This window comes from Oncorhynchus mykiss, unplaced genomic scaffold (genome assembly GCF_013265735.2).
Source record: "Oncorhynchus mykiss isolate Arlee unplaced genomic scaffold, USDA_OmykA_1.1 un_scaffold_426, whole genome shotgun sequence".
NCBI classification, from domain to species: domain Eukaryota; kingdom Metazoa; phylum Chordata; class Actinopteri; order Salmoniformes; family Salmonidae; genus Oncorhynchus; species Oncorhynchus mykiss.
In genome coordinates, this window is record NW_023493873.1 from 73598 (window position 1) to 98924 (window position 25327).

The following is a 25327-nucleotide window of genomic DNA, read 5'->3' on the forward strand; positions in this document are numbered from 1 at the left end:
TTCCCGTCAGGGTAAGAGTGACAACAGGTTTCCACATGTCAAAATGGGGGAAATCTTAGCAAATGGCTTAATGGTTATTCATGAGAATCGTGTTGTTGTATTGTTGAGTGTATCATGGGATCTCACCTGAAATCTGTGGCTTGACTACAAACCTGTAACCTATGCTACTGTGGCCTATAGAGCTAGAAGGCTGGATAACCAGGTGTGTAAAGGTGTGAAGTGGGACAGATGGCCTGCAGTCCTATCCCAAATGGACAACTAATCCCTATGTACTTGCGGAGATCTGAGAGGATGCGATTGGTATAAGAAACACGACTAAACTTCAACCTCCGGAGGGGTCAAAAAAATGCATTTTCATTGTCGGCAGGATTTGAACCTACGCAGGAAGATCCTAATGGATTTCTAGTCCATCGCCTTAACCACTCGGCCACGACAACATTGACAAAAGAAAACAGGCTTGTTAGGAGTGAATGGGCCAACAGGCATAGCCTACAGAAAGTGAAATTTAACAACTGAAAGATAATGCAGAAACTCATTATAATGCAATAACACAAAATGTTCCCCTCATTCATTTGTTATTAAGTCCAGCTGTTTTCTTATTTAACCTTGATCTTTGCTCAGCTCCAGAAGGTCTGCATTTGAGAGTGTTTATTATGAATTGTTATTTCACTGTGTGAAGTTGTTATTTCATCATTCTTATTATTACTGCTGAGCAGCATGACTCCTGAGAGGCACTAAAAAACTTTCAGAAGTGGGATTTGAACCCACGCCTCCATGGGAGACTGCAACCTGAACGCAGCGCCTTAGACCGCTCGGCCATCCTGACTACAGCACAGTAACTGGGTATCGGGTTAAAGTGTATGCGGTAAAAGTAGAAATATGAACAACACTCTAAAATCACCACAGAGACCAGAACAACTATGCACGATGCTGACTTGCACTTTCAATAGTCATTTGTTTTTATAAATTAAAAAGTCCATTCATTGATTTAACCTCAATATGGCCTTCAATGGGAAAGAGTAGTAAATCGTCATTGAATGAGCGCTAAACTGGCATCAGAATATGGCCATTCTGATATAAATGATAAAATTCCTCAGATAAGACTGAAAAAGTGTCTGGAAATATCAGCAACCATCAGGGTAAGAGTGACAACAGGTCCACATGGGGGAAATCCTTACAAATGGCTTAATGAGTCATTTCAACGCAATCGTGTTATTATTTATTTTCAGGGTTTAACAAGGCAGCTCACCTGTGATTTGACATTAGATGCGGCGACTTTGATTACCCTGCAGACGATATTTTTGTTCTTCCCGCCAATACAATCCACTGACAACGACCGACGAGTTCTGCGTTCCTAGATTATTTTTGTTATTTGCCTGTTTGGGGCCCGCCTGTGAAATTGCGCGATTCTTGCAATTCTCTTTCAGCCTCTCATCAACTAGCTGTTTTTGCAGAATATTAAAAATACGATAGTTATTCACTACTCATATTAACTAGGTGTCATTTACGTTACCTTAAGTCATTTATTTTTCAACTGGATTTTACAAAGGTGCATGACATGCAGGCGCTAAAAAGTTGTCAGGAGGGGGTTTCAAACCATGCCTATAGGGGAGTCTGCGACCTGAATGACTTAATGGTTATTTTCAATGCAATCGAGTTTTTCTTTTTCTTTTAGGGTTTAACAAGGTTTCTCACCTGTTACCTGTGGCTTGACTTTAGATGTGGCCAGTTCGATTACCCTGCAGACTATAAGAGTGTCTTCAGAATATGGCCAATTTGACATGAATTTAAAAATGCCTCAGATAGGGTCTGCATTTGAGAGTGTTTATTATGAATTGTTATTTCACTGTGTGAACTAAAAAACTGTCAGAAGTGGGATTTGAACCCACGCCTCCATGGGAGACTGCGACCTGAACGCAGCGCCTTAGACCGCTCTGCCATCCTGACTACAGCACAGTAACTGGGTATCGGGTTAAAGTGTATGCGGTAAAAGTAGAAATATGAACAACGCTCTAAAATCACCACAGAGACCAGAACAACTATGCACGATACTGACTTGCACTTTCAATAGTCATTTGTTTTTATAAATTAAAAAGTCCAGTCATTGATTTAAGACCTGTTAAGGATATGGCAGACATATGCCCCCTTTGGAGAGATTGGGTACCCCTAGTAAACTGAAAAAAAATCTGTCAAAAATTGCTAATATCTGCAAATAAAAATTATTATTGGATAGAAAACACTCTAAAGATTCTAAAACCGTTGGAATTATGTCTGTAAGTATAGCAGAACTCACAGGGCAGGCATTCTTCCAAACTATTTTTTGTGGCCATGAAAGTTGGAGCAACTTTGACGTCATGGCCCCCACCCTTCCCAACCAGTTATGATTCTGGGGAGACGTTCTATCTCTTCCGCTAGATGTCCTCTTTCAGTAGAGCTTTGAATCGTTCAAATCCCGCGAGAATTGACCCTATGGGAGTGAAATTAGTGCGTGCCACGAGAAAATAGGCTGTGCGTAGGGGCGCGAATTGGTCCCAGCCATTCCTTTGTTCCAGCACTCAAGAGAGGGGCAGACGATGGCCGATTGAATTGAAGTTTGTTTTGTGTGTCTAAAACATCATAAAGCTTGCTTCTGCACTTAGTTTGACCTGTTTAGTCGACATATAATATGTAATTTTGAAGTTTTGATGCGCAACTTTTCCGGACCAGAGGACGTTTTGGGTGCATTTCAGCTGATGTTATTAGCCTGTTAGATCTCTAGGGGCGCTATTTCATTTTTCATTTTTGGATAAAAAACGTTCCCGTTTTAAGCGCTAATACAAAGACGCAAGACTTGAAACCAAACGATGTATTGGGTAAGTCTGAAGCCTTCCAGAACATTCTGAACGAAGACCATCGAAGGTAAGGGAATATTTATGCTTAAATCTGTGTTTCTGTTGACTCCAACATTACGTAGAAATGTAGCTTGGAACTGAGCGCCGTCTCAGCATATTGAATAGTGTGCGATTTCTGTAACGTTAAAAGTAAATCTAACAAAGCGGTTGCATAAAGAAGCAGTGTATCTTTCTAACTATATGTAGAACATGTATATTTAGTCAAAGTTTATGATGTCTATTTACGTTACCTTGCCGCGCTACCTAGATTTCCTGCGGGCATTTTTGAGTAATTTCTGAACGTGAACTCACTGTAAATGGACATTTATGGATATAAATGGCATATTATTGAAAAAAAAAATGTACTGTGTAACATGTCATATTACTGTCATCTGATGAAGATTTTCAAAAGGTTAGTGAACGATTTATTTTTTAATCCTGCGTTTGTTGATTGCATGTTTTGGCTATTCAAATGAGCTGTGTCTGGTGGTGGTTTTACATATATATGTGCTATGTTTTCGCCGTAAAACATTTTAGAAATCTGACTTGCTGGCTAGATGAACAAGGTGTTTATCTTTCATTTGAGCTATGGACTTGGACTTGTTAATGTGTGGAGGTTAATTATTTTTAAGAATATTTTTGCGTTCCATGCGCCACCGTTTCAGCTGAACGTGGGAGGGTTGATTCCCAATTGGGAACCAATATCGTAGACAGGTTAACCTCAATATGGCCTTCAATGGGAAAGAGTAGTAAATCGCCATTGAATGAGCGCTAAACTGGCATCAGAATATGGCCATTCTGATATAAATGATAAAATTCCTCAGATAAGACTGAAAAAGTGTCTGGAAATATCAGCAACCATCAGGGTAAGAGTGACAACAGGTCCACATGGGGGAAATCCTTACAAATGGCTTAATGGGTCATTTCAACGCAATCGTGTTATTATTTATTTTTAGGGTTTAACAAGGCAGCTCACCTGTGACTTGACATTAGATGCGGCGACTTCGATTACCCTGCAGACGATATTTTTGTTCTTCCCGCCAATACAATCCACTGACAACGACCGACGAGTTCTGCATTCCGAGATTATTTTTGTTATTTGCCTGTTTGGGGCCCGCCTGTGAAATTGCGCGATTCTTGCAATTCTCTTTCAGCCTCTCATCAACTAGCTGTTTTTGCAGAATATTAAAAATACGTTAGTTATTCACTACTCATATTAACTAGGTGTCATTTACTTTACCTTAAGTCATTTATTTTTCAACTGGATTTTACAAAGGTGCATGACATGCAGGCGCTAAAAAGTTGTCAGGAGGGGGTTTCAAACCATGCCTATAGGGGAGTCTGCGACCTGAATGACTTAATGGTTATATCCAATGCAATCAAGTTTTTTCTTTTTCTTTTAGGGTTTAACAAGGTTTCTCACCTGTTACCTGTGGCTTGACTTTAGATGTGGCCAGTTCGATTACCCTGCAGACTATAAGAGTGTCTTCAGAATATGGCCAATTTGACATGAATTTAAAAATGCCTCAGATAGGACCAAAAAAGTGTCTGGAGCTTCCCGTCAGGGTAAGAGTGACAACAGGTTTCCACATGTCAAAATGGGGGAAATCTTAGCAAATGGCTTCATGGTTATTCATGAGAATCGTGTTGTTGTATTGTTGAGTGTATCATGGGATCTCACCTGAAATCTGTGGCTTGACTACAAACCTGTAACCTATGCTACTGTGGCCTATAGAGCTAGAAGGCTGGATAACCAGGTGTGTAAAGGTGTGAAGTGGGATAGATGGCCTGCAGTCCTATCCCAAATGGACAACTAATCCCTATGTACTTGCGGAGATCTGAGAGGATGCGATTGGTATAAGAAACACGACTAAACTTCAACCTCCGGAGGGGTCAAAAAAATGCATTTTCATTGTCGGCAGGACTTGAACCTGCGCAGGAAGATCCTAATGGATTTCTAGTCCATCGCCTTAACCACTCGGCCACGACAACGTTGACAGAAGAAAACAGGCTTGTTAGGAGTGAATGGGCCAACAGGCATAGCCCACAGAAAGTGAAATTTAACAACTGAAAGATAATGCAGTAACTCATTATAATGCAATAACACAAAATGTTCCCCTCATTAATTTGTTATTAAGTCCAGCTGTTTTCTTATTTAACCTTGATCTTTGCTCAGCTCCAGAAGGTCTGCATTTGAGGGTGTTTATTATGAATTGTTATTTCACTGTGTGAAGTTGTTATTTCATCATTCTTATTATTACTGCTGAGCAGCATGACTCCTGAGAGGCACTAAAAAACTGTCAGAAGTGGAATTTGAACCCACGCCTCCACGGGAGACTGCGACCTGAACGCAGCGCCTTAGACCGCTCGGCCATCCTGACTACAGCACAGTAACTGGGTATCGGGTTAAAGTGTATGCGGTAAAAGTAGAAATATGAACAACGCTCTAAAATCACCACAGAGACCAGAACAACTATGCATGATACTGACTTGCACTTTCAATAGTCATTTGTTTTTATAAATTAAAAAGTCCAGTCATTGATTTAACCTCAATATGGCCTTCAATGGGAAAGAGTAGTAAATCGTCATTGAATGAGCGCTAAACTGGCATCAGAATATGGCCATTCTGATATAAATGATAAAATTCCTTAGATAAGACTGAAAAAGTGTCTGGAAATATCAGCAACCATCAGGGTAAGAGTGACAACAGGTCCACATGGGGGAAATCCTTACAAATGGCTTAATGGGTCATTTCAACGCAATCGTGTTATTATTTATTTTTAGGGTTTAACAAGGCAGCTCACCTGTGACTTGACATTAGATGCGGCGACTTCGATTACCCTGCAGACGATATTTTTTTTCTTCCCGCCAATACAATCCACTGACAACGACCGACGAGTTCTGCGTTCCGAGATTATTTTTGTTATTTGCCTGTTTGGGGCCCGCCTGTGAAATTGCGCAATTCTTGCAATTCTCTTTCAGCCTCTCATCAACTAGCTGTTTTTGCAGAATATTAAAAATACGATAGTTATTCACTACTCATATTAACTAGGTGTCATTTACGTTACCTTAAGTCATTTATTTTTCAACTGGATTTTACAAAGGTGCATGACATGCCGGCGCTAAAAAGTTGTCAGGAGGGGGTTTCAAACCATGCCTATAGGGGAGTCTGCGACCTGAATGACTTAATGGTTATTTTCAATGCAATCAAGTTTTTTCTTTTTCTTTTAGGGTTTAACAAGGTTTCTCACCTGTTACCTGTGGCTTGACTTTAGATGTGGCCAGTTCGATTACCCTGCAGAATATAAGAGTGTCTTCAGAATATGGCCAATTTGACATGAATTTAAAAATGCCTCAGATAGGACCAAAAAAGTGTCTGGAGCTTCCCGTCAGGGTCAGAGTGACAACAGGTTTCCACATGTCAAAATGGGGGAAATCTTAGCAAATGGCTTAATGGTTATTCATGAGAATCGTGTTGTTGTATTGTTGAGTGTATCATGGGATCTCACCTGAAATCTGTGGCTTGACTACAAACCTGTAACCTATGCTACTGTGGCCTATAGAGCTAGAAGGCTGGATAACCAGGTATGTAAAGGTGTGAAGTGGGATAGATGGCCTGCAGTCCTATCCCAAATGGACAACTAATCCCTATGTACTTGCGGAGATCTGAGAGGATGCGATTGGTATAAGAAACACGACTAAACTTCAACCTCCGGAGGGGTCAAAAAAATGCATTTTCATTGTCGGCAGGATTTAAACCTGCGCAGGAAGATCCTAATGGATTTCTAGTCCATCGCCTTAACCACTCGGCCACGACAACGTTGACAGAAGAAAACAAGCTTGTTAGGAGTGAATGGGCCAACAGGCATAGCCTACAGAAAGTGAAATTTAACAACTGAAAGATAATGCAGTAACTCATTATAATGCAATAACACAAAATGTTCCCCTCATTAATTTGTTATTAAGTCCAGCTGTTTTCTTATTTAACCTTGATCTTTGCTCAGCTCCAGAAGGTCTGCATTTGAGGGTGTTTATTATGAATTGTTATTTCACTGTGTGAAGTTGTTATTTCATCATTCTTATTATTACTGCTGAGCAGCATGACTCCTGAGAGGCACTAAAAAACTGTCAGAAGTGGAATTTGAACCCACGCCTCCATGGGAGACTGCGACCTGAACGCAGCGCCTTAGACCGCTCGGCCATCCTGACTACAGCACAGTAATTGGGTATCGGGTTAAAGTGTATGCGGTAAAAGTAGAAATATGAACAACGCTCTAAAATCACCACAGAGACCAGAACAACTATGCATGATACTGACTTGCACTTTCAATAGTCATTTGTTTTTATAAATTAAAAAGTCCAGTCATTGATTTAACCTCAATATGGCCTTCAATGGGAAAGAGTAGTAAATCGTCATTGAATGAGCGCTAAACTGGCATCAGAATATGGCCATTCTGATATAAATGATAAAATTCCTTAGATAAGACTGAAAAAGTGTCTGGAAATATCAGCAACCATCAGGGTAAGAGTGACAACAGGTCCACATGGGGGAAATCCTTACAAATGGCTTAATGGGTCATTTCAACGCAATCGTGTTATTATTTATTTTTAGGGTTTAACAAGGCAGCTCACCTGTGACTTGACATTAGATGCGGCGACTTCGATTACCCTGCAGACGATATTTTTGTTCTTCCCGCCAATACAATCCACTGACAACGACCGACGAGTTCTGCGTTCCGAGATTATTTTTGTTATTTGCCTGTTTGGGGCCCGCCTGTGAAATTGCGCAATTCTTGCAATTCTCTTTCAGCCTCTCATCAACTAGCTGTTTTTGCAGAATATTAAAAATACGATAGTTATTCACTACTCATATTAACTAGGTGTCATTTACGTTACCTTAAGTCATTTATTTTTCAACTGGATTTTACAAAGGTGCATGACATGCCGGCGCTAAAAAGTTGTCAGGAGGGGGTTTCAAACCATGCCTATAGGGGAGTCTGCGACCTGAATGACTTAATGGTTATTTTCAATGCAATCGAGTTTTTTCTTTTTCTTTTAGGGTTTAACAAGGTTTCTCACCTGTTACCTGTGGCTTGACTTTAGATGTGGCCAGTTCGATTACCCTGCAGCCTAAGAGTGTCTTCAGAATATGGCCAATTTGACATGAATTTAAAAATGCCTCAGATAGGACCAAAAAAGTGTCTGGAGCTTCCCGTCAGGGTCAGAGTGACAACAGGTTTCCACATGTCAAAATGGGGGAAATCTTAGCAAATGGCTTAATGGTTATTCATGAGAATCGTGTTGTTGTATTGTTGAGTGTATCATGGGATCTCACCTGAAATCTGTGGCTTGACTACAAACCTGTAACCTATGCTACTGTGGCCTATAGAGCTAGAAGGCTGGATAACCAGGTGTGTAAAGGTGTGAAGTGGGATAGATGGCCTGCAGTCCTATCCCAAATGGACAACTAATCCCTATGTACTTGCGGAGATCTGAGAGGATGCGATTGGTATAAGAAACACGACTAAACTTCCACCTCCGGAGGGGTCAAAAAAATGCATTTTCGTTGTCGGCAGGATTTGAACCTGCGCAGGAAGATCCTAATGGATTTCTAGTCCATCGCCTTAACCACTCGGCCACGACAACTTTGACAGAAAAAAACAGGCTTGTTAGGAGTGAATGGGCCAACAGGCATAGCCTACAGAGAGTGAAATTTAACAACTGATTAACAACTGATTAACTCATTATAATGCAATAACACAAAATGTTCCCCTCATTCATTTGTTATTAAGTCCAGCTGTTTTCTTATTTAACCTTGATCTTTGCTCAGCTCCAGAAGGTCTGCATTTGAGAGTGTTTATTATGAATTGTTATTTCACTGTGTGAAGTTGTTATTTCATCATTCTTATTATTACTGCTGAGCAGCATGACTCCTGAGAGGCACTAAAAAACTGTCAGAAGTGGGATTTGAACCCACGCCTCCATGGGAGACTGCAACCTGAACGCAGCGCCTTAGACCGCTCGGCCATCCTGACTACAGCACAGTAACTGGGTATCGGGTTAAAGTGTATGCGGTAAAAGTAGAAATATGAACAACGCTCTAAAATCACCACAGAGACCAGAACAACTATGCACGATACTGACTTGCACTTTCAATAGTCATTTGTTTTTATAAATTAAAAAGTCCAGTCATTGATTTAACCTCAATATGGCCTTCAATGGGAAAGAGTAGTAAATCGTCATTGAATGAGCGCTAAACTGGCATCAGAATATGGCCATTCTGATATAAATGATAAAATTCCTTAGATAAGACTGAAAAAGTGTCTGGAAATATCAGCAACCATCAGGGTAAGAGTGACAACAGGTCCACATGGGGGAAATCCTTACAAATGGCTTAATGGGTCATTTCAACGCAATCGTGTTATTATTTATTTTTAGGGTTTAACAAGGCAGCTCACCTGTGACTTGACATTAGATGCGGCGACTTCGATTACCCTGCAGACGATATTTTTGTTCTTCCCGCCAATACAATCCACTGACAACGACCGACGAGTTCTGCGTTCCGAGATTATTTTTTTTATTTGCCTGTTTGGGGCCCCCCTGTGAAATTGCGCGATTCTTGCAATTCTCTTTCAGCCTCTCATCAACTAGCTGTTTTTGCAGAATATTAAAAATACGATAGTTATTCACTACTCATATTAACTAGGTGTCATTTACGTTACCTTAAGTCATTTATTTTTCAACTGGATTTTACAAAGGTGCATGACATGCAGGCGCTAAAAAATTGTCAGGAGGGGGTTTCAAACCATGCCTATAGGGGAGTCTGCGACCTGAATGACTTAATGGTTATTTTCAATGCAATCAAGTTTTTTCTTTTTCTTTTAGGGTTTAACAAGGTTTCTCACCTGTTACCTGTGGCTTGACTTTAGATGTGGCCAGTTCGATTACCCTGCAGCCTAAGAGTGTCTTCAGAATATGGCCAATTTGACATGAATTTAAAAATGCCTCAGATAGGACCAAAAAAGTGTCTGGAGCTTCCCGTCAGGGTAAGAGTGACAACAGGTTTCCACATGTCAAAATGGGGGAAATCTTAGCAAATGGCTTCATGGTTATTCATGAGAATCGTGTTGTTGTATTGTTGAGTGTATCATGGGATCTCACCTGAAATCTGTGGCTTGACTACAAACCTGTAACCTATGCTACTGTGGCCTATAGAGCTAGAAGGCTGGATAACCAGGTGTGTAAAGGTGTGAAGTGGGATAGATGGCCTGCAGTCCTATCCCAAATGGACAACTAATCCCTATGTACTTGCGGAGATCTGAGAGGATGCGATTGGTATAAGAAACACGACTAAACTTCAACCTCCGGAGGGGTCAAAAAAATGCATTTTCATTGTCGGCAGGACTTGAACCTGCGCAGGAAGATCCTAATGGATTTCTAGTCCATCGCCTTAACGACTCGGCCACGACAACGTTGACAGAAGAAAACAGGCTTGTTAGGAGTGAATGGGCCAACAGGCATAGCCCACAGAAAGTGAAATTTAACAACTGAAAGATAATGCAGTAACTCATTATAATGCAATAACACAAAATGTTCCCCTCATTAATTTGTTATTAAGTCCAGCTGTTTTCTTATTTAACCTTGATCTTTGCTCAGCTCCAGAAGGTCTGCATTTGAGGGTGTTTATTATGAATTGTTATTTCACTGTGTGAAGTTGTTATTTCATCATTCTTATTATTACTGCTGAGCAGCATGACTCCTGAGAGGCACTAAAAAACTGTCAGAAGTGGAATTTGAACCCACGCCTCCACGGGAGACTGCGACCTGAACGCAGCGCCTTAGACCGCTCGGCCATCCTGACTACAGCACAGTAACTGGGTATCGGGTTAAAGTGTATGCGGTAAAAGTAGAAATATGAACAACGCTCTAAAATCACCACAGAGACCAGAACAACTATGCATGATACTGACTTGCACTTTCAATAGTCATTTGTTTTTATAAATTAAAAAGTCCAGTCATTGATTTAACCTCAATATGGCCTTCAATGGGAAAGAGTAGTAAATCGTCATTGAATGAGCGCTAAACTGGCATCAGAATATGGCCATTCTGATATAAATGATAAAATTCCTTAGATAAGACTGAAAAAGTGTCTGGAAATATCAGCAACCATCAGGGTAAGAGTGACAACAGGTCCACATGGGGGAAATCCTTACAAATGGCTTAATGGGTCATTTCAACGCAATCGTGTTATTATTTATTTTTAGGGTTTAACAAGGCAGCTCACCTGTGACTTGACATTAGATGCGGCGACTTCGATTACCCTGCAGACGATATTTTTGTTCTTCCCGCCAATACAATCCACTGACAACGACCGACGAGTTCTGCGTTCCGAGATTATTTTTGTTATTTGCCTGTTTGGGGCCCGCCTGTGAAATTGCGCAATTCTTGCAATTCTCTTTCAGCCTCTCATCAACTAGCTGTTTTTGCAGAATATTAAAAATACGATAGTTATTCACTACTCATATTAACTAGGTGTCATTTACGTTACCTTAAGTCATTTATTTTTCAACTGGATTTTACAAAGGTGCATGACATGCCGGCGCTAAAAAGTTGTCAGGAGGGGGTTTCAAACCATGCCTATAGGGGAGTCTGCGACCTGAATGACTTAATGGTTATTTTCAATGCAATCAAGTTTTTTCTTTTTCTTTTAGGGTTTAACAAGGTTTCTCACCTGTTACCTGTGGCTTGACTTTAGATGTGGCCAGTTCGATTACCCTGCAGAATATAAGAGTGTCTTCAGAATATGGCCAATTTGACATGAATTTAAAAATGCCTCAGATAGGACCAAAAAAGTGTCTGGAGCTTCCCGTCAGGGTCAGAGTGACAACAGGTTTCCACATGTCAAAATGGGGGAAATCTTAGCAAATGGCTTAATGGTTATTCATGAGAATCGTGTTGTTGTATTGTTGAGTGTATCATGGGATCTCACCTGAAATCTGTGGCTTGACTACAAACCTGTAACCTATGCTACTGTGGCCTATAGAGCTAGAAGACTGGATAACCAGGTATGTAAAGGTGTGAAGTGGGATAGATGGCCTGCAGTCCTATCCCAAATGGACAACTAATCCCTATGTACTTGCGGAGATCTGAGAGGATGCGATTGGTATAAGAAACACGACTAAACTTCAACCTCCGGAGGGGTCAAAAAAATGCATTTTCATTGTCGGCAGGATTTAAACCTGCGCAGGAAGATCCTAATGGATTTCTAGTCCATCGCCTTAACCACTCGGCCACGACAACGTTGACAGAAGAAAACAAGCTTGTTAGGAGTGAATGGGCCAACAGGCATAGCCTACAGAAAGTGAAATTTAACAACTGAAAGATAATGCAGTAACTCATTATAATGCAATAACACAAAATGTTCCCCTCATTAATTTGTTATTAAGTCCAGCTGTTTTCTTATTTAACCTTGATCTTTGCTCAGCTCCAGAAGGTCTGCATTTGAGGGTGTTTATTATGAATTGTTATTTCACTGTGTGAAGTTGTTATTTCATCATTCTTATTATTACTGCTGAGCAGCATGACTCCTGAGAGGCACTAAAAAACTGTCAGAAGTGGAATTTGAACCCACGCCTCCATGGGAGACTGCGACCTGAACGCAGCGCCTTAGACCGCTCGGCCATCCTGACTACAGCACAGTGATTGGGTATCGGGTTAAAGTGTATGCGGTAAAAGTAGAAATATGAACAACGCTCTAAAATCACCACAGAGACCAGAACAACTATGCATGATACTGACTTGCACTTTCAATAGTCATTTGTTTTTATAAATTAAAAAGTCCAGTCATTGATTTAACCTCAATATGGCCTTCAATGGGAAAGAGTAGTAAATCGTCATTGAATGAGCGCTAAACTGGCATCAGAATATGGCCATTCTGATATAAATGATAAAATTCCTTAGATAAGACTGAAAAAGTGTCTGGAAATATCAGCAACCATCAGGGTAAGAGTGACAACAGGTCCACATGGGGGAAATCCTTACAAATGGCTTAATGGGTCATTTCAACGCAATCGTGTTATTATTTATTTTTAGGGTTTAACAAGGCAGCTCACCTGTGACTTGACATTAGATGCGGCGACTTCGATTACCCTGCAGACGATATTTTTGTTCTTCCCGCCAATACAATCCACTGACAACGACCGACGAGTTCTGCGTTCCGAGATTATTTTTGTTATTTGCCTGTTTGGGGCCCGCCTGTGAAATTGCGCAATTCTTGCAATTCTCTTTCAGCCTCTCATCAACTAGCTGTTTTTGCAGAATATTAAAAATACGATAGTTATTCACTACTCATATTAACTAGGTGTCATTTACGTTACCTTAAGTCATTTATTTTTCAACTGGATTTTACAAAGGTGCATGACATGCCGGCGCTAAAAAGTTGTCAGGAGGGGGTTTCAAACCATGCCTATAGGGGAGTCTGCGACCTGAATGACTTAATGGTTATTTTCAATGCAATCAAGTTTTTTCTTTTTCTTTTAGGGTTTAACAAGGTTTCTCACCTGTTACCTGTGGCTTGACTTTAGATGTGGCCAGTTCGATTACCCTGCAGAATATAAGAGTGTCTTCAGAATATGGCCAATTTGACATGAATTTAAAAATGCCTCAGATAGGACCAAAAAAGTGTCTGGAGCTTCCCGTCAGGGTCAGAGTGACAACAGGTTTCCACATGTCAAAATGGGGGAAATCTTAGCAAATGGCTTAATGGTTATTCATGAGAATCGTGTTGTTGTATTGTTGAGTGTATCATGGGATCTCACCTGAAATCTGTGGCTTGACTACAAACCTGTAACCTATGCTACTGTGGCCTATAGAGCTAGAAGGCTGGATAACCAGGTGTGTAAAGGTGTGAAGTGGGATAGATGGCCTGCAGTCCTATCCCAAATGGACAACTAATCCCTATGTACTTGCGGAGATCTGAGAGGATGCGATTGGTATAAGAAACACGACTAAACTTCCACCTCCGGAGGGGTCAAAAAAATGCATTTTCGTTGTCGGCAGGATTTGAACCTGCGCAGGAAGATCCTAATGGATTTCTAGTCCATCGCCTTAACCACTCGGCCACGACAACTTTGACAGAAAAAAACAGGCTTGTTAGGAGTGAATGGGCCAACAGGCATAGCCTACAGAGAGTGAAATTTAACAACTGATTAACAACTGATTAACTCATTATAATGCAATAACACAAAATGTTCCCCTCATTCATTTGTTATTAAGTCCAGCTGTTTTCTTATTTAACCTTGATCTTTGCTCAGCTCCAGAAGGTCTGCATTTGAGAGTGTTTATTATGAATTGTTATTTCACTGTGTGAAGTTGTTATTTCATCATTCTTATTATTACTGCTGAGCAGCATGACTCCTGAGAGGCACTAAAAAACTGTCAGAAGTGGGATTTGAACCCACGCCTCCATGGGAGACTGCAACCTGAACGCAGCGCCTTAGACCGCTCGGCCATCCTGACTACAGCACAGTAACTGGGTATCGGGTTAAAGTGTATGCGGTAAAAGTAGAAATATGAACAACGCTCTAAAATCACCACAGAGACCAGAACAACTATGCACGATACTGACTTGCACTTTCAATAGTCATTTGTTTTTATAAATTAAAAAGTCCAGTCATTGATTTAACCTCAATATGGCCTTCAATGGGAAAGAGTAGTAAATCGTCATTGAATGAGCGCTAAACTGGCATCAGAATATGGCCATTCTGATATAAATGATAAAATTCCTTAGATAAGACTGAAAAAGTGTCTGGAAATATCAGCAACCATCAGGGTAAGAGTGACAACAGGTCCACATGGGGGAAATCCTTACAAATGGCTTAATGGGTCATTTCAACGCAATCGTGTTATTATTTATTTTTAGGGTTTAACAAGGCAGCTCACCTGTGACTTGACATTAGATGCGGCGACTTCGATTACCCTGCAGACGATATTTTTGTTCTTCCCGCCAATACAATCCACTGACAACGACCGACGAGTTCTGCGTTCCGAGATTATTTTTTTTATTTGCCTGTTTGGGGCCCCCCTGTGAAATTGCGCGATTCTTGCAATTCTCTTTCAGCCTCTCATCAACTAGCTGTTTTTGCAGAATATTAAAAATACGATAGTTATTCACTACTCATATTAACTAGGTGTCATTTACGTTACCTTAAGTCATTTATTTTTCAACTGGATTTTACAAAGGTGCATGACATGCAGGCGCTAAAAAATTGTCAGGAGGGGGTTTCAAACCATGCCTATAGGGGAGTCTGCGACCTGAATGACTTAATGGTTATTTTCAATGCAATCAAGTTTTTTCTTTTTCTTTTAGGGTTTAACAAGGTTTCTCACCTGTTACCTGTGGCTTGACTTTAGATGTGGCCAGTTCGATTACCCTGCAGCCTAAGAGTGTCTTCAGAATATGGCCAATTTGACATGAATTTAAAAATGCCTCAGATAGGACCAAAAAAGTGTCTGGAGCTTCCCGTCAGGGTAAGAGTGACAACAGGTTTCCACATGTCAAAATGGGGGAAATCTTAGCAAATGGCTTCATGGTTATTCATGAGAATCGTGTTGTTGTATTGTTGAGTGTATCATGGGATCTCACCTGAAATCTGTGGCTTGACTACAAACCTGTAACCTATGCTACTGTGGCCTATAGAGCTAGAAGGCTGGATAACCAGGTGTGTAAAGGTGTGAAGTGGGATAGATGGCCTGCAGTCCTATCCCAAATGGACAACTAATCCCTATGTACTTGCGGAGATCTGAGAGGATGCGATTGGTATAAGAAACACGACTAAACTTCAACCTCCGGAGGGGTCAAAAAAATGCATTTTCATTGTCGGCAGGATTTGAACCTGCGCTGGAAGATCCTAATGGATTTCTAGTCCATCGCCTTAACCACTCGGCCACGACAACGTCGACAGAAGAAAACAGGCTTGTTAGGAGTGAATGGGCCAACAGGCATAGCCTACAGAAAGTGAAATTTAACAACTGAAAGATAATGCAGTAACTCATTATAATGCAATAACACAAAATGTTCCCCTCATTCATTTGTTATTAAGTCCAGCTGTTTTCTTATTTAACCTTGATCTTTGCTCAGCTCCAGAAGGTCTGCATTTGAGAGTGTTTATTATGAATTGTTATTTCACTGTGTGAAGTTGTTATTTCATCATTCTTATTATTACTGCTGAGCAGCATGACTCCTGAGAGGCACTAAAAAACTGTCAGAAGTGGGATTTGAACCAACGCCTCCATGGGAGACTGCGACCTGAACGCAGCACCTTAGACCGCTCGGCCATCCTGACTACAGCACAGTAACTGGGTATCGGGTTAAAGTGTATGCGGTAAAAGTAGAAATATGAACAACGCTCTAAAATCACCACAGAGACCAGAACAACTATGCACGATACTGACTTGCACTTTCAATAGTCATTTGTTTTTATAAATTAAAAAGTCCAGTCATTGATTTAACCTCAATATGGCCTTCAATGGGAAAGAGTAGTAAATCGTCATTGAATGAGCGCTAAACTGGCATCAGAATAAGGCCATTCTGATATAAATGATACAATTCCTCAGATAAGACTGAAAAAGTGTCTGGAAATATCAGCAACCATCGGGGTAAGAGTGACAACAGGTCCACATGGGGGAAATCCTTACAAATGGCTTAATGAGTCATTTCAACGCAATCGTGTTATTATTTATTTTTAGGGTTTAACAAGGCAGCTCACCTGTGACTTGACATTAGATGCGGCGACTTTGATTACCCTGCAGACAATATATTTGTTCTTCCCGCCAATACAATCCACTGACAACGACCGATGAGTTCTGCGTTCCGAGATTATTTTTGTTATTTGCCTGTTTGGGGCCCCCCTGTGAAATTGCGCGATTCTTGCAATTCTCTTTCAGCCTCTCATCAACTAGCTGTTTTTGCAGAATATTAAAAATACGATAGTTATTCACTACTCATATTAACTAGGTGTCATTTACGTTACCTTAAGTCATTTATTTTTCAACTGGATTTTACAAAGGTGCATGACATGCAGGCGCTAAAAAATTGTCAGGAGGGGGTTTCAAACCATGCCTATAGGGGAGTCTGCGACCTGAATGACTTAATGGTTATTTTCAATGCAATCAAGTTTTTTCTTTTTCTTTTAGGGTTTAACAAGGTTTCTCACCTGTTACCTGTGGCTTGACTTTAGATGTGGCCAGTTCGATTACCCTGCAGCCTAAGAGTGTCTTCAGAATATGGCCAATTTGACATGAATTTAAAAATGCCTCAGATAGGACCAAAAAAGTGTCTGGAGCTTCCCGTCAGGGTAAGAGTGACAACAGGTTTCCACATGTCAAAATGGGGGAAATCTTAGCAAATGGCTTCATGGTTATTCATGAGAATCGTGCTGTTGTATTGTTGAGTGTATCATGGGATCTCACCTGAAATCTGTGGCTTGACTACAAACCTGTAACCTATGCTACTGTGGCCTATAGAGCTAGAAGGCTGGATAACCAGGTGTGTAAAGGTGTGAAGTGGGATAGATGGCCTGCAGTCCTATCCCAAATGGACAACTAATCCCTATGTACTTGCGGAGATCTGAGAGGATGCGATTGGTATAAGAAACACGACTAAACTTCAACCTCCGGAGGGGTCAAAAAAATGCATTTTCATTGTCGGCAGGATTTGAACCTGCGCTGGAAGATCCTAATGGATTTCCAGTCCATCGCCTTAACCACTCGGCCACGACAACGTCGACAGAAGAAAACAGGCTTGTTAGGAGTGAATGGGCCAACAGGCATAGCCTACAGAAAGTGAAATTTAACAACTGAAAGATAATGCAGTAACTCATTATAATGCAATAACACAAAATGTTCCCCTCATTCATTTGTTATTAAGTCCAGCTGTTTTCTTATTTATCCTTGATCTTTGCTCAGCTCCAGAAGGTCTGCATTTGAGAGTGTTTATTATGAATTGTTATTTCACTGTGTGAAGTTGTTATTTCATCATTCTTATTATTACTGCTGAGCAGCATGACTCCTGAGAGGCACTAAAAAACTGTCAGAAGTGGGATTTGAACCCACGCCTCCATGGGAGACTGCGACCTGAACGCAGCACCTTAGACCGCTCGGCCATCCTGACTACAGCACAGTCACTGGGTATCGGGTTAAAGTGTATGCGGTAAAAGTAGAAATATGAACAACGCTCTAAAATCACCACAGAGACCAGAACAACTATGCACGATACTGACTTGCACTTTCAATAGTCATTTGTTTTTATAAATTAAAAAGTCCAGTCATTGATTTAACCTCAATATGGCCTTCAATGGGAAAGAGTAGTAAATCGTCATTGAATGAGCGCTAAACTGGCATCAGAATAAGGCCATTCTGATATAAATGATACAATTCCTCAGATAAGACTGAAAAAGTGTCTGGAAATATCAGCAACCATCGGGGTAAGAGTGACAACAGGTCCACATGGGGGAAATCCTTACAAATGGCTTAATGAGTCATTTCAACGCAATCGTGTTATTATTTATTTTAGGGTTTAACAAGGCAGCTCACCTGTGACTTGACATTAGATGCGGCGACTTTGATTACCCTGCAGACAATATATTTGTTCTTCCCGCCAATACAATCCACTGACAACGACCGATGAGTTCTGCGTTCCGAGATTATTTTTGTTATTTGCCTGTTTGGGGCCCGCCTGTGAAATTGCGCGATTCTTTCAATTCTCTTTCAGCCTCTCATCAACTAGCTGTTTTTGCAGAATATTAAAAATACGATAGTTATTCACTACTCATATTAACTAGGTGTCATTTACGTTACCTTAAGTCATTTATTTTTCAACTGGATTTTACAAAGGTGCATGACATGCAGGCACTAAAAAATTGTCAGGAGGGGGTTTCAAACCATGCCTATAGGGGAGTCTGCGACCTGAATGACTTAATGGTTATTTTCAATGCAATCAAGTTTTTTCTTTTTCTTTTAGGGTTTAACAAGGTTTCTCACCTGTTACCTGTGGCTTGACTTTAGATGTGGCCAGTTCGATTACCCTGCAGACTATAAGAGTGTCTTCAGAATATGGCCAATTTGACATGAATTTAAAAATGCCTCAGATAGGACCAAAAAAGTGTCTGGAGCTTCCCGTCAGGGTAAGAGTGACAACAGGTTTCCACATGTCAAAATGGGGGAAATCTTAGCAAATGGCTTCATGGTTATTCATGAGAATCGTGTTGTTGTATTGTTGAGTGTATCATGGGATCTCACCTGAAATCTGTGGCTTGACTACAAACCTGTAACCTATGCTACTGTGGCCTATAGAGCTAGAAGGCTGGATAACCAGGTGTGTAAAGGTGTGAAGTGGGACAGATGGCCTGCAGTCCTATCCCAAATGGACAACTAATCCCTATGTACTTGCGGAGATCTGAGAGGATGCGATTGGTATAAGAAACACGACTAAACTTCAACCTCTGGAGGGGTCAAAAAAATGCATTTTCGTTGTCGGCAGGATTTGAACCTGCGCAGGAAGATCCTAATGGATTTCTAGTCCATCGCCTTAACCACTCGGCCACGACAACATTGACAGAAGAAAACAAGCTTGTTAGGAGTGAATGGGCCAACAGGCATAGCCTACAGAAAGTGAAATTTAACAACTGAAAGATAATGCAGTAACTCATTATAATGCAATAACACAAAATGTTCCCCTCATTCATTTGTTATTAAGTCCAGCTGTTTTCTTATTTAACCTTGATCTTTGCTCAGCTCCAGAAGGTCTGCATTTGAGAGTGTTTATTATGAATTGTTATTTCACTGTGTGAAGTTGTTATTTCATCATTCTTATTATTACTGCTGAGCAGCATGACTCCTGAGAGGCACTAAAAAACTGTCAGAAGTGGGATTTGAACCCACGCCTCCATGGGAGACTGCGACCTGAACGCAGCACCTTAGACCGCTCGGCCATCCTGACTACAGCACAGTAACTGGGTATCGGGTTAAAGTGTATGCGGTAAAAGTAGAAATATGAACAACGCTCTAAAATCACCACAGAGACCAGAACAACTATGCACGATACTGACTTGCACTTTCAATAGTCATTTGTTTTTATAAATTAAAAAGTCCAGTCATTGATTTAACCTCAATATGGCCTTCAATGGGAAAGAGTAGTAAATCGTCATTGAATGAGCGCTAAACTGGCATCAGAATATGGCCATTCTGATATAAATGATAAAATTCCTTAGATAAGACTGAAAAAGTGTCTGGAAATATCAGCAACCATCAGGGTAAGAGTGACAACAGGTCCACATGGGGGAAATCCTTACAAATGGCTTAATGGGTCATTTCAACGCAATCGTGTTATTATTTATTTTTAGGGTTTAACAAGGCAGCTCACCTGTGACTTGACATTAGATGCGGCGACTTCGATTACCCTGCAGACGATATTTTTGTTCTTCCCGCCAATACAATCCACTGACAACGACCGACGAGTTCTGCGTTCCGAGATTATTTTTTTATTTGCCTGTTTGGGGCCCGCCTGTGAAATTGCGCGATTCTTGCAATTCTCTTTCAGCCTCTCATCAACTAGCTGTTTTTGCAGAATATTAAAAATACGATAGTTATTCACTACTCATATTAACTAGGTGTCATTTACGTTACCTTAAGTCATTTATTTTTCAACTGGATTTTACAAAGGTGCATGACATGCAGGCGCTAAAAAATTGTCAGGAGGGGGTTTCAAACCATGCCTATAGGGGAGTCTGCGACCTGAATGACTTAATGGTTATTTTCAATGCAATCAAGTTTTTTCTTTTTCTTTTAGGGTTTAACAAGGTTTCTCACCTGTTACCTGTGGCTTGACTTTAGATGTGGCCAGTTCGATTACCCTGCAGCCTAAGAGTGTCTTCAGAATATGGCCAATTTGACATGAATTTAAAAATGCCTCAGATAGGACCAAAAAAGTGTCTGGAGCTTCCCGTCAGGGTAAAAGTGACAACAGGTTTCCACATGTCAAAATGGGGGAAATCTTAGCAAATGGCTTCATGGTTATTCATGAGAATCGTGTTGTTGTATTGTTGAGTGTATCATGGGATCTCACCTGAAATCTGTGGCTTGACTACAAACCTGTAACCTATGCTACTGTGGCCTATAGAGCTAGAAGGCTGGATAACCAGGTGTGTAAAGGTGTGAAGTGGGATAGATGGCCTGCAGTCCTATCCCAAATGGACAACTAATCCCTATGTACTTGCGGAGATCTGAGAGGATGCGATTGGTATAAGAAACACGACTAAACTTCAACCTCCGGAGGGGTCAAAAAAATGCATTTTCATTGTCGGCAGGATTTAAACCTGCGCAGGAAGATCCTAATGGATTTCTAGTCCATCGCCTTAACCACTCGGCCACGACAACGTTGACAGAAGAAAACAAGCTTGTTAGGAGTGAATGGGCCAACAGGCATAGCCTACAGAAAGTGAAATTTAACAACTGAAAGATAATGCAGTAACTCATTATAATGCAATAACACAAAATGTTCCCCTCATTAATTTGTTATTAAGTCCAGCTGTTTTCTTATTTAACCTTGATCTTTGCTCAGCTCCAGAAGGTCTGCATTTGAGGGTGTTTATTATGAATTGTTATTTCACTGTGTGAAGTTGTTATTTCATCATTCTTATTATTACTGCTGAGCAGCATGACTCCTGAGAGGCACTAAAAAAACTGTCAGAAGTGGAATTGGAACCCACGCCTCCATGGGAGACTGCGACCTGAACGCAGCGCCTTAGACCGCTCGGCCATCCTGACTACAGCACAGTAATTGGGTATCGGGTTAAAGTGTATGCGGTAAAAGTAGAAATATGAACAACGCTCTAAAATCACCACAGAGACCAGAACAACTATGCATGATACTGACTTGCACTTTCAATAGTCATTTGTTTTTATAAATTAAAAAGTCCAGTCATTGATTTAACCTCAATATGGCCTTCAATGGGAAAGAGTAGTAAATCGTCATTGAATGAGCGCTAAACTGTCATCAGAATGATGGCCATTCTGATATAAATGATACAATTCCTCAGATAAGACTGAAAAAGTGTCTGGAAATATCAGCAACCATCAGGGGTAAGAGTGACAACAGGTCCACATGGGGGAAATCCTTACAAATGGCTTAATGAGTCATTTCAACGCAATCGTGTTATTATTTATTTTTAGGGTTTAACAAGGCAGCTCACCTGTGACTTGACATTAGATGCGGCGACTTTGATTACCCTGCAGACAATATATTTGTTCTTCCCGCCAATACAATCCACTGACAACGACCGATGAGTTCTGCGTTCCGAGATTATTTTTGTTATTTGCCTGTTTGGGGCCCGCCTGTGAAATTGCGCGATTCTTTCAATTCTCTTTCAGCCTCTCATCAACTAGCTGTTTTTGCAGAATATTAAAAATACGATAGTTATTCACTACTCATATTAACTAGGTGTCATTTACGTTACCTTAAGTCATTTATTTTTCAACTGGATTTTACAAAGGTGCATGACATGCAGGCACTAAAAAATTGTCAGGAGGGGGTTTCAAACCATGGGAGTCTGCGACCTGAATGACTTAATGGTTATTTTCAATGCAATCAAGTTTTTCTTTTTCTTTTAGGGTTTAACAAGGTTTCTCACCTGTTACCTGTGGCTTGACTTTAGATGTGGCCAGTTCGATTACCCTGCAGACTATAAGAGTGTCTTCAGAATATGGCCAATTTGACATGAATTTAAAAATGCCTCAGATAGGACCAAAAAAGTGTCTGGAGCTTCCCGTCAGGGTAAGAGTGACAACAGGTTTCCACATGTCAAAATGGGGGAAATCTTAGCAAATGGCTTCATGGTTATTCATGAGAATCGTGTTGTTGTATTGTTGAGTGTATCATGGGATCTCACCTGAAATCTGTGGCTTGACTACAAACCTGTAACCTAGGCTACTGTGGCCTATAGAGCTAGAAGGCTGGATAACCAGGTGTGTAAAGGTGTGAAGTGGGACAGATGGCCTGCAGTCCTATCCCAAATGGACAACTAATCCCTATGTACTTGCGGAGATCTGAGAGGATGCGATGGTATAAGAAACACGACTAAACTTCAACCTCCGGAGGGGTCAAAAAAATGCATTTTCGTTGTCGGCAGATTTGAACCTGCGCAGGAAGATCCTAATGGATTTCTAGTCCATCGCCTTAACCACTCGGCCACGACAACATTGACAGAAGAAAACAAGCTTGTTAGGAGTGAATGGGCCAACAGGCATAGCCTACAGAAACGTGAAATTTAACAACTGAAAGATAATGCAGTAACTCATTATAATGCAATAACACAAAATGTTCCCCTCATTCATTTGTGATTAAGTCCAGCTGTTTTTCTTATTTAACCTTGATCTTTGCTCAGCTCCAGAAGGTCTGCATTTGAGAGTGTTTATTATGAATTGTATTTCACTGTGTGAAGTTGTTATTTCATCATTCTATTATTACTGCTGAGCAGCATGACTCCTGAGAGGCACTAAAAAACTGTCAGAAGTGGGATTTGAACCCACGCCTCCATGGGAGACTGCGACCTGAACGCAGCGCCTTAGACCGCTCGGCCATCCTGACTACAGCACAGTAACTGGGTATCGGGTTAAAGTGTATGCGGTTAAAAGTAGAAATATGAACAACGCTCTAAAATCACCACAGAGACCAGAACAACTATGCACGATACTGACTTGCACTTTCAATAGTCATTTGTTTTTATAAATTAAAAGTCCAGTCATTGATTTAACCTCAATATGGCCTTCAATGGAAAGAGTAGTAAATCGTCATTGAATGAGCGCTTAAACTGGCATCAGAATATGGCCATTCTGATATAAATGATAAAATTCCTCAGATAAGACTGAAAAAGTGTTGGAAATATCAGCAACCATCAGGGTAAGAGTGACAACAGGTCCACATGGGGAAATCCTCTACAAATTGCTTAATGAGTCATTTCAACGCAATCGTGTTATTATTTATTTTTCAGGGTTTAACAAGGCAGCCTCACCTGTGACTTTGACATTAGATGCGGCGACTTTGATACCCTGCAGACGATATTTTTGTTCTTCCCGCCAATACAATCCACTGACAACGACCGACGAGTTCTGCGTTCCGAGATTATTTTTGTTATTTGCCTGTTTGGGGCCCGCCTGTGAAATTGCGCGATTCTTGCAATTCTCTTTCAGCCTCTCATCAACTAGCTGTTTTTGCAGAATATTAAAAATACGATAGTTATTCACTACTCATATTAACTAGGTGTCATTTTACGTACCTTAAGTCATTTATTTTTCAACTGGATTTCTACAAAGGTGCATGACATGCAGGCGCTAAAAAGTTGTCAGGAGTGGGGTTTCAAACCATTGCCTATAGGGGAGTCTGCGACCTGAATGACTTAATGGTTATTTTCAATGCAATCAAGTTTTTTCTTTTTCTTTTAGGGTTTAACAAGGTTTCTCACCTGTTACCTGTGGCTTGACTTTAGATGTGGCCAGTTCGATACCCTGCAGACTATAAGAGTGTCTTCAGAATATGGCCAATTTGACATGAATTTAAAAATGCCTCAGATAGGACCAAAAAAGTGTCTGGAGCTTCCCGTCAGGGTAAGAGTGACAACAGGTTTCACATGTCAAAATGGGGGAAATCTTAGCAAATGGCTTCATGGTTATTCATGAGAATCGTGTTGTTGTATTGTTGAGTGTATCATGGATCTCACCTGAAATCTGTGGCTTGACTACAAACCTGTAACCTATGCTACTGTGGCCTATAGAGCTAGAAGGCTGGATAACCAGGTGTGTAAAGGTGTGAAGTGGGACAGATGGCCTGCAGTCCTATCCCAAATGGACAACTTAATCCCTATGTACTTGCGGAGATCTGAGAGGATGCGATTGGTATAAGAAACACGACTAAACTTCAACCTCCGGAGGGGTCAAAAAAATGCATTTTCGTTGTCGGCAGGATTTGAACCTGCGCAGGAAGATCCTAATGGATTTCTAGTCCATCGCCTTAACCACTCGGCCACGACAACGTTGACAGAAGAAAACAAGCTTGTTAGGAGTGAATGGGCCAACAGGCATAGCCTACAGAAAGTGAAATTTAACAACTGAAAGATAATGCAGTAACTCATTATAATGCAATAACACAAAATGTTCCCCTCATTCATTTGTTATTAAGTCCAGCTGTTTTCTTATTTAACCTTGATCTTTGCTCAGCTCCAGAAGGTCTGCATTTGAGAGTGTTTATTATGAATTGTTATTTCACTGTGTGAAGTTGTTATTTCATCATTCTTATTATTACTGCTGAGCAGCATGACTCCTGAGAGGCACTAAAAAACTGTCAGAAGTGGGATTTGAACCCACGCCTCCATGGGAGACTGCGACCTGAACGCAGCGCCTTAGACCGC

At 40.7% G+C, this 25327-nt stretch overlaps 5 non-coding genes across 5 annotated transcripts; all 5 read right to left on the minus strand.

The window, feature by feature from the left end:
• Positions 1-8434: 8434 nt before the first annotated feature.
• Positions 8435-8516, minus strand: trnas-aga. Its single transcript has one exon. It is a non-coding gene; the product is annotated as a tRNA-Ser (tRNA).
• Positions 8517-13916: 5400 nt separating this feature from the next.
• trnas-aga lies at positions 13917-13998 on the minus strand. The gene has a single exon. It is a non-coding gene; the product is annotated as a tRNA-Ser (tRNA).
• Positions 13999-17568: 3570 nt separating this feature from the next.
• trnas-gga lies at positions 17569-17650 on the minus strand. The gene has a single exon. It is a non-coding gene; the product is annotated as a tRNA-Ser (tRNA).
• A 1745-nt stretch (positions 17651-19395) lies between these two features.
• On the minus strand, positions 19396-19477 carry trnas-aga. Its single transcript has one exon. It is a non-coding gene; the product is annotated as a tRNA-Ser (tRNA).
• A 5393-nt stretch (positions 19478-24870) lies between these two features.
• On the minus strand, positions 24871-24952 carry trnas-aga. Its single transcript has one exon. It is a non-coding gene; the product is annotated as a tRNA-Ser (tRNA).
• Positions 24953-25327: the final 375 nt, after the last annotated feature.